Genomic DNA, 15,509 nt, shown 5'->3' with positions numbered 1-15,509 from the left:
GGAATGAAAGAACAGTGGGTATCAGGTTATATAAAATAGATAAAGAATGGAATAACAGTGAATATCAAGTAAGATAATATAGATAAGGAATAATAGAACACTGGGTATCAGGTAAGATAATATAGATAAGGAATAATAGAACACTGGGTATCAGGTAAGATAATATAGATAAGGAATAATAGAACAGTGGGTATCAGGTAAGGTAATATAAATAAGGAATGAGACAACAGTGGGTATCAGGTAAGATAATATAGATAAGGAATGATAGAACAGTGGGTATCAGGTAAGATAAAATAGATAAGGAATGGAAGAACAGTATATATCAAGTAAGATAATATAGATAAGGAATGGAAAATCAGTGTATATCAGGAATGATAATACGGATAAGGAATGGAAGAACAGTGAATATCAGCTGATATAATATAGATAAGGAATGGAAGAACAGTGGATATCAGGTAAGATAGTATAGATAATGAATTGGAGAACATTGAAAATCTGGTAAGATAATATAGATAAAAGTGTGTTGATGAATTCATTAATGCAAACAGTGAGTGTGTTATGGGCCGCTGTTGACTAGCTGCCTGCCCTCTGGTGAGTCGTTGAAACTAGGGTAGGTATCAAATAGCCTTAGGAAGCCTGTCATAAGTGTAAAAAGGGACGTCATGCTTAACCGGCCATTTCAAGACGAGAATTATTAAATCACTGATCAACTTTTCTTGCATGTGTAGGTACGTCCTGTCTTATGATTGGTAGTTCTTCCTTCTAGTCTTCCTTAATTAACAAGGTTTTCGTTACGTAAGAAGCTTCGAATTGGCGTCGATGCAGAAGAAGTGCAAAGGAGAGAAAACTTGTATAAAAAAAGACATTGAAATAGCTAATAATAATAACCTGACGAGTATAAGTTGAAACAGAGAGGGTGTTAAGCCTACTTTAATTAAACATATGTTTACGTTCTGGCTTATCGCGATACAAAGCATTTCAAATCAAATACCAATGTGGCGATTTGAATAAACAAATCCATCATACTCAGATATGTAACTACTTCTCAGTTTTCAAGACTATTTCGCATATAAAGGTATAAGCACACATAAAAAAATCTCTTAACTTAATGGAAAATGCTGCTAACATTTACTCACAAGAGTCTTTATTTAACATTAGATACTTGGTTTGTAAGTATTCATAGTTTCTGGAAAACAAAAGTATCAGCTACGCTACCCCAAGTAGATAGACTTTTATTGAAAAGACTTGCGTTTGAGTACTTAGATCATTGTCATATGAACATTTATATTTAACAGTTTTATAAATACTTTATGTAACCGATGAAATGTGCTGCATGCCCAATAGTTCACATTAAAGATGCATCAAATACTACACATTAGGAACAAACTAAATATTTAACATTAAAAACATTACACATTAAAAATATTAAAAAATATTTCACACGTCAAAATAACACCAAGTATTTTTCACTTTACTACTTGAAACAGATAAACATCTTAAAACAATATGTCTTAAAATTGGGAATTATGTAAATTCACACCAAGCCCGGCATGCCATGTGGTTAAGACATTCGACTCGTATTCTGAGGGACGCGGGTTCGAATCCCCGTCACATTAAACATGCTCACCCTTTTAGCCATCTGGGGCTTATAACGTGACAGTCAATCCCACTATTCTTTAGTAAAAAAATATCCTAAGAGTTGGTGGTGGGTGTTGATGACTACCTGCCTTCCATACAATTTTACACTGCAAAATTAGGGACGGCTAGCGCAGATAGCCCTCGTTTAGCTTTAGCGAAATTTAAAAACAAACAAGCTCAGACTTTTTTAACAGAGTGTTTGTTTATTTGAAGAGCAGTAGGTATCAGGTAAGATAATATAGATAAGGAATAAGACAACAGTGGGTATCAGGTATGATAATATAGATAAAGAATTGAAGTACAGTAGTTATCAGGTATGATAATATAGATAAGGAATGGTAGAACAGTGTATAATGTTATAGTTACAAGAAGAAAATAACATGGTAGAAAACTTGGAGTTACAGGAAGAAAATTACATGGTAGATAACTTGTAGTTGTCCCAATTATATCTTGGCGAGGAATTACATCCAATGTAACTTGTTGTCACATTATATTTTCAGAGAGTCCTGAAGACACGGCCACTACCTTACAAACAACGTATCCTCTGAGCAAAAAGGGGAAAGTACCCCCTCTAAAAATACATCATAAACTAATTGTGTTTGTGTTTTCTTATAGCAAAGCCACATCGGGCTGTCTGCTGAGCCCACCGAGGGGAATCTAACCGCTGTATTTTAGAGTTTTAAATCCGTAGACTTACCGCTGTACTAGCGGGGATGCATCGTAAACTAATAGCAACATGAATAACAAAACACTAGATGCGTAGAAGAATAAATTCTAAGGAGACAAGGAGAAATATAGCATTTCAAACATTCCGAAGGCAAATAAAACCACAACGTTTTGGAACAACGTAAGGAATACTGTATTCAAAATCATGGTGTTTGTTTTAAATTAATGGAAACAAAATCCCTCAGACATAACAGAAAATAACAATGTGTCTAAAGGATTGTGATTACTATTGTTTATTTTAAAAATATACGTGAAATTAGCGACGTATCTCTGAACAATTGTGTTTTAAAGTAAGTTTTATCTGTATGATAAACAGTAAGTCTACAAAACTAATTCATATGTTGGGAAAATGCATAGTTTTAAAATACGAGAAGTAAAGTGTTCCCTCTACCTTATGAAAAGTCCCCCGCTGGTACAGAAATAGTTCAACGAAATTACAACGCTAAAATCAGGGGTTCGATGTGGCTTTGCTATAAGAAAATACACACGCGCTTTATGAGAAACTGTGTTTTTGAGTAGTTTCACTCGTGTGATGGACAGTAAGTCCACTGAAATAATTCATCTCTTGGGGAAATGCGTAGCTTTGAAATAATTTGTTTTTTTTTTATTTCTGTCATTTTAACTAGAATATAGTGACTGTTCTTTAAGCACCGCACCTCATTAGCGTAGAAATATTTTCTCTAATTCAGCATAACGAAGTATATTAGTTATAGTTCCAATATTTCAAGCGCTCGTCTTCTAGTTCTGTACAAGCAAAACCTGTGATCACGAACAGACGCCTAATTGGCATTCTAGTTGTTAAAACCTTATTTAGGGTAAACATCAGGAATGAATTTAATTTCACAATTAAAGAGATACACTCGTATAAATTTAATTATTACACCTTTCAGAGCCGTTAGAAGAGGGTTATTATTACATTATTTAGAGGGAAGAGGACGGGAAGATGGTAAAACACTCAAAATAGTGTCGAAGTTAGAAGTCACTCACTCAAGTGGCTTTCGTATTTAATCAAAACAAGTTGCATAGCGACTGGATAGATTATAGCATGCAACTGCGATTATTTTAAAACCTTTGGTTAGTTTTGAAAAGCGTAACATTTTCAACTTACCACTGATTAATCACACGATATTTTCACCACCTTTCAGGACCTGTTTTATATTTTCAGCTACATAATGTGTACGTCAAGGAAACAATATATATAATCGCGTGTATTAAAAAGCCAAAAATTACATTAACTGTCAGTTTTTGTTGTTGTTTGTGTATATGTAGAACGGTGTTAAATTTTATACTTAAAACCAAAAAGTCAACTTGATAAAATTAACATCCGATTCCCTGCAATGGACGGAGTGAAGTTAATTCAGAGTGTGTATTTCTATTAAAAACAAAGCGCTATAAAAAGTGTTTTATTAATTAATTTAAACCTTCCTTAATTTAAATGTATTTTATTTTAAATAATAGATGGCACTTTAGTAGATGGTTTTTTAGAAGGTACATCTTTTTTTTGTTCAACGTTTGCTAAGGTTTATCTTTAGTTAATTACTTGGAATTCTCAGGTGAGTTAGTGTGCATTGTTTAAAAATAATTTAGTAATGAGCTAATTTTGAAACGTTACCAGACAGAATTGGAAATTGGAAAAATAAAAGTTATGAAATATTATGTATATTTTAAACTTTATCTTTCAAGAATTTCTTCGAAATGTTTTAAACACACATTCACTCACTCATTTAGATATAATATAAAGAGACTAATTACTGCGTAAAGGTTTAAGAATTATTTCCTTACGTTTCTCTTTAATGCTATTTTTAGTGTCTCATGTTGCTTATTAAAATTAACTGCAACCTTTCAACAACTGTTAAAAAGACAAACTTATTTTAGTCATGTACTTTCAGTATTAAACTAAAACAAGTAAGAGTGTGTGTTTTCTCATAGCAAAGTCACATCGGGCTATCTGCTGAGCCTACCGAGAGAAATTGAACCCCTGATTTTAGCCATATAAATCCGTAGACTTACCGCTGTACTAGCTAGAAGTAGGAGATTGAAGTTCGTAATAAAGTCCAGAGTTTCTTTTTTTTTGCCCTTCTTGTTTCGGGTGTTCGAGAAAAACCCAAACAACAAGAGCTATCTGTATTAGTCGTCTCTAAATTTGAACTGGTAAGCTAATAGGAAAGCAACTAGTCTTTAGCAACCACCGCCAAGTTTTTGGTGAGTCTAATCGAATAGTGAGATATCATTATTGGTTTTATTAAACACCTAAGTCACCAAAGTATGGAGTTCGATTTATTGTTGTTTTGGTTTTTGGAACAATGGATCGCAAACAAGGAAATTCTAGGATCGACAGCTCGGCTAGGCTACGCTTGCTCCATAATGTAAAAGATGTCTACTTTTGCTGAGTGCTTGTTTCAGTTTTTCCATATTTGTTTTTCTGTTGATGTCATGTGTTTAGTTTGTTGAAAACTTAAAGGCGAGTCTGTTACAAAACAAACATTGAACAAATTATTTTTGTTAACGCTAAAGAAAACAGACGTTTAATAAAAGAAAATTTTCATCCCTCTGGTTAATTTTTATATTGTGATCATTTGTGTGGAATGGACATTTACATTTAATCGTGAAGCATTTCAGTCTCACTGTAGTGTGTGTGCCCCCTTGGGTCCAACGCTACAAGTTGGATTTCGATACATGTGGTGGGCAGAGCATAGATAGCCCATTTTGCAGCTGTGTGATTAATTGTAAACAAGTTAGTTTTGGTTTTTTGAATTAAGCACAAATATACATAATGGGCTATCTGTGCTCTGTCTACAACAGGTACCGAAACCTGGTTTTAAGGGGGTGTGAGTCCGCAAACATCTCGCTGTGCCACTGGGAAGGGGGGGCAACTGTAAATGTACAAACGTTATTGTGTATTCCAATGACAAGGAAAAAGCCGTAAGATACACAGAAATAAATTGCTGATGTGTATTCCATTATTACTAGAGTTGTTACAACAGAACAAGTTTAGTGTATTGTTTCTGCATATTTCCAAAGCAAAACGGATGACATTGTTCCTGAGGATAATGATGATACGCAAATGGAAGAATTTATTTGAGAGAAACGCTATACGATGTACCCTTTGGTCACCAGGTGACCAATAATGTAAATTGGTTGTTGGCTATCTGCACTAGCCGTTCTTAATTTAGCAGTGTAAGACTAGAGGAAAGGCAGTTAGTCATCATCACCCACCGCCAACTCTTGAGCTACTCTTTTACCAACCAATAGTGAGATTGATCGTCACAGTATAACGCCCCACAGCTGAAATAGTGAGCATGTTTGGTGTGACGGGGATTCTAGCCCGCAACCCACAGTGGGCTAATCGATTGCCCTAATCACCTACCTCTAATTTATCATTTTAAAATTACGGACACCTACCGCCGACAAACAGCAACTGGTCGAAACGTTCTACGTAGTCTGAAAAGGTTCTTTCATTATAATAGAAGGCCTTGAGTGAATTCAACAAACAAACAAAAAACGTGCGTGATAACTGCCAAATTCGAAGAATTAATGTCACGTTTAAACATGCCCATTGTATTTCGGATATTTTTAAGTTCCGTCTATACTAAGTGTTGAAGGAAACATACAGCTTCTTAGAAACGTCGGCAACCACTTCCGTCTGCGCCCTAACCTAAAATATTAAAATCACTCAGTGGAGACTGCTGTAACGTGTTTTCTATGTAACTTTTTTGCCAACTTATTAATATTTCGTAACGAACCATGTTTCAGAGTACACTGTGTTTAGTCGTAATTGAAAAAAGCTTTTAAATATAGACGAATATATGGCACCCTCTTCTCTCGTTCAATACTGCTCTACTGTTTGTCCATTTTTCCGAAAAAAAAAATTGGTCAGTTTCTACCAGCTTATGAACTAAGTCGTCTGTTAAACTAGTCCTAGAGCAGTGAACAGTAATCTCTGTAGTGGAGTCAACATCGTCTCAACCGTTATGGTGTGGTCAAGTTCGTCTTTGGTGAGCTAAAATGTTTTGGAAGAGTTACTCATAAGCTACTTTGGACGTTTTGACCTCATTTACCTGACCATACGGTCAGTATTTTACCACTAATTAGTCTTGTATTTTGACATATTTTTTCACCCGGTTTTATGATACATCTAATAATATTTAACCTTTTAAATTTTTGCGCACGAGCGAGGTTTAAAGTTGGCATGCCACAACCTTTTATGGAATGCCATTCAACACAATATTATACATTTAATGTTAGTTATCAACTAGTCCTTTTTTACCCCACATTGCCGATTTGGTTTCTTTTTTTGTAATTAAGCACAAAACTACACAACGGATTATCTGTGCCCTGCTCACCACGTGTATCAAAACTCGGTTTCTAGCATTGTAAGTCTGTAAACATACCGCTATACCACTGAGGGCGCTGATTTAGCGAGATTACGCGGTAAAAGAGGGTAAAAAACAGATAAGAGTTCACGAGATGTTGAAAAAGTAAAACTGTAAACTGGACAAAAGTATTTTTACTTTTCGTCAAACGTCACCTTGTGACGTCATCAATTTACGGACACATCTTTAGTGCAAATACGTTTATAATTCTTCTAATCTTACATGTGCAACAAATTGTTATACTTTATTGAAAGCTCGACGTAGGTTATATTCAACATTATTTCTTCAGTATGAGGTCTATCTTCTGGAAGAATCTGGCCAATAACTTTCACCATTCAGTCTGTCTCGCACACCCAGGAGGGACAGGTGCGCTTGGCCTCTTCCTCCTTCCTTCATTTTATTTATTTCAACTGTTTAATGTGTGGATACATATGACATGAGAGCCGGAGTAACCCGCACTTACTCAGGCCTCTATCAGAGCAATCTCCACGTACCATTCGCCAATACATTTGGTGCGAATATACTATTTCTTTTTAAAGTTCCATAATAAATCGCACTTTCACTAAAATGAATTTACTAAGTAGTATTTGCATAAATTGCCCTTTCAATGTTTATTAGCAAGTTCCTCACTAATGTGATGTCCAGTTTGTGATGGCCTTTTTTATTATAATTACTTATTTATTTGTTCTTGTTAACCTAATGTGTAAGTTAACAGGGAAAAGATATTCTCCATTCAGTGTTGTTTTTTGTTTGTATGTTTTCAATTTGGCGCAAAACTACACGAGGGCTATCTGCGCTAGCCGTCCCTAATTTAGCAGTGTAAGACTAGAGGAAAGGCAGCTAGTCATCACCACCCACCGCCAACTCTTGGGCTACTCTTTTACCAACGAATAGTGGGATTTACGGTCACATTATAATGCACCCTGGTTTAAAGGACGAACATCTTTGGTGTGACAGGAATTCGAAACAGCAACTCTGAGACTGGAAATTGAGTGCTCTTTTTATTAAATATTTACCAAAATGTCTGACACTTTCTAACTGATATAACAACAGTTCGTTGTTTGCAGATAGATTAAAGTCTAAATAAACTAAAAAAATGTTTGAGCTGACACGGGAATCAGTTTAGTCTGTACTTTCCAAACAATAGTGTTTGTTGCGAAGGTTAAAAAAATTGGTACTTAGTGGAACTAATGAAATTTATAAGTTATACATTTTTGAGTTAATTTAGTGTAAGTATCTAATACAAGTCGAATGTGTTGCAGTCTCGACTTTGGTTAGAATATGTTGTGTAATCACTATGCTTGTTCGTATGACGTAAATATTTTCAGTTTATCATCATTTACGCTACGCAAAACCGTCAACAGGCCTGGCATGGCCAAGCGCGTAAGGCGTGCGTCTCGTAATTCGAGGGTTGCGAGTTCGCGCCCGCGTCGCGCCAAACATGCTCGCCCTCCCAGCCGTGGGGGCGTTATAATGTGACGGTCAATCCCACTATTCGTTAGTACAAGAGTAGCCCAAGAGTTGGTGGTAACGACTAGCTGCCTTCCCTCTAGTCTTACACTACTAAATTAGGACGGCTCAGTGCAGTGGGCTAACAACCTACTCACTTAAATACCTGTTGAAGAATCCGCAAGCGATTGCGGCCCTATGTTCCTTGATGGAATCTAATGGTGATAACTAACTAACTAGCTAAAACCGTCAACACAATTTTTATAGTCCTAGCAGAAATATGTTATATATCCAACACTACCTAGAAGAAAACGGTGTTTTTATATCCTACACTACCTATCAGAAAGGTGTTGTTATATCCTACACTACCTAGAAGAAAAAGATGTTGTTATATCCTACACTACCTATCAGAAAGATGTTGTTATATTCTTCACTACCTATTAGAAAGATGTTGTTATATCCTACACTACCTATCAGAAAGGTGTTGCTATATCCTACACTACCTATCAAAAAGGTGTTGTTGTATCCTACACTACCTATCAGAAAGGTGTCGTTATATCCTACACTACCTATCAGAAAGGTGTTGTTATATCCTACACTACCTATCAGAAAGGTGTTGTTGTATCCTACACTACCTATCAGAAAGGTGTCGTTATATCCTACACTACCCATCAGAAAGGTGTTGTTATATTTATTCTAAACGAACATTACGTTTTAACTGCTTGCCTTTGAATATCGTAGGTAATGTTAACAGTTACTTATCTCTATAGATGTTTCATATTATATTTAATCTGTTTATTAGCAGTTAAATAAATATACATATGAACTGTTAACAGCTACATATTACTGTAGTTGTTTGAATTCATATGTAATTGACATTAACGTAATAGAACGTTCACAGGTTAATATCAGATATAACTAATTCTACCTTATATTTTAGGTGTTTTATTGAAGGATTTCAAATAGTGGAAGCTAGTATATTAAATGTTTTCTATTATAACTAATCTACTAAAATGTCAAGTTTTAATAGTAAGTACATAGTATGTGTTTCATATCGAGTTACAAAAGTTATTTTATTATTACTTATTGTTCGTCTGGATCGAAGGGGCGACTAAACTTTTATGAAATTGCTTTTGAATTTGAACAATGAGGTATTTGGATATATCAGACATGTTATTTTTACAGTAAACATTCCACGTGCAACACAACCGGAGTACAGCAAGAATGCATTGGGAATCGCTCGCTTGTTGTTTTCGAAATTGAATTCAGTTTAAGACGTTTGTCCTCCAAACCTGTAAGTGCAGCTTGAAACAAATAGAATTCGTTTAAAAGGAAAAAGTGAGACATTTCGATATCATGTTCTTGAGAAAGTAGACAAATGACGTGTTTTTGTGCTCCTGTCTAGATTTAGCTGCAAGTTCTCAAGAAAATGGAGTCAAAAAATTGAACAACATCTGTTGACTTTCGTGTTGAGACAAACTTTATCAAAATCTTTCGCTTCTGGTACGTATGAAAGACTAAATGCGACTTTATTTAAATACAAAAAACAAATAACACTATGTGAAAACAATATACTTCAATCACGCAACCAGAGATACACTTAATTATTTATTATTCTGCACGATATTTTTTACATATTCTTAACGATGTTATGTCGACAAGTGTCATGCTCTGGTGGTTAAGGCGATCGACTTACGGGATCGAAACCTATAAACTAAGATGTTCCTCCCTTGCGTCCGTGAGGGCGTTATTATGTGATGGTCAATCGTACTAATTGTTAACGAATATTAGCTGTCTTTCATCTAGTAGTTTTCACAAATTCAACAAACTAACAATGAATTTGTAAGATTTGTTACTTTCGTTCAACATAGACAGGTTCTATCAAAGTGTTAAAGAACTACTCTAAAGCTTGCTAATAATAACCGAACTAATCAAAATTTTGCTGGTAAAATTCACCGCCACAGCCGAAATGGTGTCAAGAGCTTAATAAAAAAAAAGTGAGGTGTTCAAAGAACTCCTTCGTAAATACTCTTGATATATCATTATCAGACTGTTCATATATCATTATCAGACTGTTCATATATCATAATCAGACTGTTCATATATCATTATCAGACTGTTCATATATCATAATCAGACTGTTCATATATCATTATCAAAATGTTCATATATCATAATCAGAATGTTCATATATCATAATCAGACTGTTCATATATCATTATCAGACTGTTCATATATCATTATCAGAATGTTCATATATCATAATCAGACTGTTCATATATCATTATCAGACTGTTCATATATCATTATCAGAATGTTCATATATCATAATCAGATTGTTCATATATCATTATCTGGTTTTTAAATCAGGAAGCCATCAAACATTTAAAGTTCGTTACAAACTGCGCATGTCTATAGAGTCTCGATGCTATATCGTGCTGCTAATGTAACATATTCTTATGTTGTAGCAAATAATTTAATTACGTTAAAGTTCCCTCCTAAAACAGACCTAATACGTCACCATACATCTTTACCATACTTTGTTACATCCTTACTATACTTTGTTACATCTTTATCTTACTTTGTCACATCTTTACCATACTTTGTTACATCTTTACCATACTTTGTTACATCCTTATCATACTTTGTTACATCCTTATCATACTTTATTACATCCTTATCATACTTTGTTACACTTTACCATACTTTGTTACATCCTTACTATACTTTGTTACATCTTTACCATACTTTGTTACATCTTTACCATACTTTGTTACATCCTTATCATACTTTGTTACATCCTTATCATACTTTATTACATCTTCATACCATACCATACTTTGTTACATCCTTACTATACTTTGTTACATCTTTACCATACTTTGTTACATCTTTACCATACTTTGTTACATCCTACTATCATACCATACTTTGTTACATCCTTATCATACTTTGTTACATCCTTATCATACTTTATTACATCCTTATCATACTTTGTTACACTTTACCATACTTTGTTACATCCTTACTATACTTTGTTACATCTTTACCATACTTTGTTACATCTTTACCATACTTTGTTACATCCTTATCATACTTTATTACATCCTTATCATACTTTGTTACATCTTTACCATACTTTGTTACATCTTTACCATACTTTGTTACATCCTTATCATACTTTATTACATCCTTATCATACTTTGTTACACTTTAACATACTTTCTTACATCCTTACCATACTTTGTTACATCCTTATCATACTTTGTTACCTCTTTAACATACTTTGTTATATATTTAATATACTTTGTTACATCTTACCATACTTTGTTACATTCTTATCATACTTTGTTACATCTTTACCATACTTTGTTACATCCTTATCATACTTTGTTACATCCTTATCATACTTTGTTACCTCTTTAACATACTTTGTTATATCTTTAATATACTTTGTTACATCTTTAATATACTTTGTTACATCTTTAATATACTTTGTTACATCTTACCATACTTTGTTGCATCTTTACCATGCTTTGATACATCTTTACCATGCTTTGATACATCTTTATCATGCTTTGTTACATCTTTATCATGCTCTGTTATATCTTTAACATACTTTTTTACCATACATCAACTTAAACTTTTGTCATGCATGATCCATTTCGCTATCATCTCACATATATACATATCGCAATTCGTTAACATGCAACACTAATATCTTTACTATACATCATCATACGTCACCATACTTCGTTTCATTGTCTGTGGTTCAAAAAAAAAAAAGAAACAACTTAAAATCTAATTAAATAAGCGTGGACGTTTATCCAATCTTACAGGATAAACCATAGAAAAAAATGGTGTAATCTTCAAACAACTCTAATGTTTATCCTTGTGCTAAGACAGACCTTCCGGCTGTACTTGTTATAAGCATCAAATCTTAGACTATTAGTACTAAATCCTGTTTTCTTAAGCACAGATCAGTTATCTCTTGGTCTCGATTTAATTCTCTGTTTTGTTTTAATTAAATTTTTATTTTTAATAAATATTCTTTTCCATTAAGCTGTTGTACTTTCTTTAGAATAGTGGCTCTTCTTCTTTAACTAATTTATTTTTAAATATTATTCAGATGTTTTGATATTTTTAGTTTAAATAGCTATTTTATTCCATATTAGCTGCCTTTAATCTAGCAGTTTTCACAGATTCAACAAACTAACAATGAATTTGTAAGATTTGTTACTTTCATTCAACATAGACAGGTTCTATCAAAGCGTTAAAGAACTACTCTAAATTTTCAAATTTAAAATGTAATTGTTGTCTACTTTGTGCTCTTTTATAACGTGGTTAAGTTTCAGGTGTACATCTCATTCGAGGTCTTAAAACGAAAAAAAAAAAAAATTCCAGTACATATGTCACTGAGGCTGATTGATTGATGGATTGGAACTAAGCCTGAAAACACATAATAAGTTATCCGTGCTTTGCTCACCACGAGTATTAAAACCCAGTTTATAGCGGTGTGAGTTCCAAACATACCGCTTTGCTACTTTGTTACGTCTACAATATTATAATCACCCGGTATTCCCAGATGGTCACCCTTCCAAGAACTAACTGGACCCGACGTTATTTAAGATCGAGAAAAGTCACTAAGAAACACAACAGTCAATTCGTATGGACAGCCAAGTTACGTCTATCAATGTTCTGTACTCTTAAATTACCATTTCTAGTTCTCTTATGACCAATAAATTTTTGAAGAACAATAAAGAAGGAAACAGAAATTAGTAAAGCAGTATTCTAGTATTCATTCTGATGAAAGTTGGTCTTTGACCCACAGAAACATACAGAAGTTTTTTTTTAAGATAAAGAAGGAAGAAGACAGCAGTAAAGCAGTATTCCAGTCTTCATCTGATAATGTTTTATCAAATCTGTTTCTGTTTTAAAATCAGGTATCGATCTTTAGCTTTATTGGATGAGAATGGTAACATGGATGTGATGACAGATTCTGAAAGAAAACTGATTACAACAATATTGTGTGTAAACCTCACCGTAACTTTTACTTCCAGAATGGATGAAATCTTTAGTCCAATACCAGGGTTCATTTGGTCAACTAGAAAACGACAGGTATAATTATGTTAGGACGTTCTTTTATGCTCGAACAACAATAAAACAAATACTTTAGTTTATTTATCGATCTATCTTTGCTTCCTTATACTTCTCAATAACTTTCACTTATCTGGTTTGCTTAGACCTTCGTTTTTTACGTTATTTACAACTAACTATTTTACTCTTCAACGCTTCACTTTTAAGCGATTTATTGTAAGAACAATAATACATATTGAATGTATCAGGTCATCCCTTAAGTAATGTCCGATTTTAGGTTCAGAGAAAAGATTTCAAATGCTTTTAATGTTATTTAATCAATTATTTATATTCCAATATTATTAATTACTTCCTGCCAACGATTCACAAGCTTCTGAATGCCACTTCTGTAAAATTCTTGGGGTTTTGAGGAAAAGAATGTAGAGAGGGTAGTTTTGACATCTTCATTTGTTTCAAGCTCTTTTCCATCAAGATAGTTCTACAAACTTCAGAATAGATGATAATCACAAGGTCTGGAGAATAAGGATGTGGAAGTTTTTCCTAGTCTAGCTCTTCAATCTTTACAGATGTGATCCTTGCTGTATGGAGCCGTACATTATCCTGGTGTAACACAACACCTTGTTCAAAGCAGGCCTCTTTTCTTTCGATGCAACATTCAAGCGATCTAACTGTTGACAGTTGAAGTCTTATGTAATCGTTACATTGAGTGGCAGCAACTCACAGTGGATCACACTAACACTATCCCACCAAACACTTAACAAGACTTTCCTGTGGTAAGGGTCCATTTTGGGCTGTACTTTAGCCAGTTTACCTGCGCTGAGCCATTGACTGTAGCGCTTAACATTTTTATAATATATCCATTTTTCATCTCCAGTAACTAACCTGTCCAAGGTGAGTTATGTTCACGAGAGTGCAGAGAAGTGCAAATGTTCACTCTTGATCTAAAGTTGGCTTCTGTCAAATCATGGGGGACCAATTTTCAAAGTTTTGACACCTTTCCAAGCTGTTGCAGATGACGGTGAACTGTTGAATGGGTTGAATTAAGCAGCTGTTCTAGTTCAACTGTTACAACACAATCTTCATCAAGTGCATCCAGCAGCAAGTCATCATTAAACTCAACAGGATGACCTGAACATGGTGCATCACTTAAGCTGTAGTCACCTGATCTGAACTTCTGAAACCACCTTCAACATTTTCTTTCATTGAGAGACTTCGCACCATAAACACCTTAAATGTTTCGTGTAGTTTCAGTTAGTCAACTGCACTTTAATGAACATTACTAGCAGTATCTCGTCACGAAGACAAAACATTCTTAGAAATAAGTTTTTTCAAAAAGTAGCCCGGGATGTAACTTTTACTGAAATAGTTCAGTTGACAGAACGTTAGATTTGCCTCGAAATAAGTGAATGTACCAATAAATTCCATGATACCTTGAATAAAGAACACTACTTCGTTACTTGGTCAAGTAAAGCAGTTGTTTGTTTATTAGTTATCAGCATTCACCGCCAGCTCTTGAACTACTCTTGTCTGATTTTTGACTATCATTCTTATAGCTCATCTACGGCCGTAAGGTACGGAGAGCCTTTTTGGGAGTAATGAGACTAAAACTTTGAACATTTGGATTCTTCGTTCTATCACCACGACAACAACCATGCCTAGCCTCAATTAAAGATAAACTTATTATGTCATTTTTCAAATGCAGGACTTAAATATTCTAAGAACATTTTTAAACAAATAACCTTAATTTCCAGTTTAATCATTTTTTATTTTGTTTTGTTTTAACGAGAATTATTTTACACGCCGTCAGGTGTCTTGATAGTAACTGTAGACTTGTCACGTTACAAACATGGTTTCGAAACGCGAAGTGAGCACAGCACAGATAACCTATTCTGTAACTTTTTGCTTAACAACCAACCAACTAGTATTCCGCATACAAATATACGACAAAAGAATAAAAGCTCCAAACCAGAGAATATCTGGAATGGGTTCTTTATTTATTCGTGTAAACTTTATAGGCGCATTTAAACTAATAAAATGAATTTAGTCATAAATCACTGGAACTTATACAAAAGCTGGATGATTTCAAAGACTCTACCAGCGCCATACTTTCAATATTTTTGTAGGTTGTTTTTGTAAACATTTTTTTGAAATACGACCACTTGAAATCGCGGACTGCTGCTCGAACAGAGACGTTCATAAATTTCTAAGACACACTATAGTATACAC

The sequence above is a fragment of the Tachypleus tridentatus genome, chromosome 3 (genome assembly GCF_004210375.1).
Source record: "Tachypleus tridentatus isolate NWPU-2018 chromosome 3, ASM421037v1, whole genome shotgun sequence".
Lineage (NCBI taxonomy): Eukaryota > Metazoa > Arthropoda > Merostomata > Xiphosura > Limulidae > Tachypleus > Tachypleus tridentatus.
The sequence above is the reverse complement of the archived record's forward strand: the minus strand, read 5'-3'. Positions refer to the sequence as shown.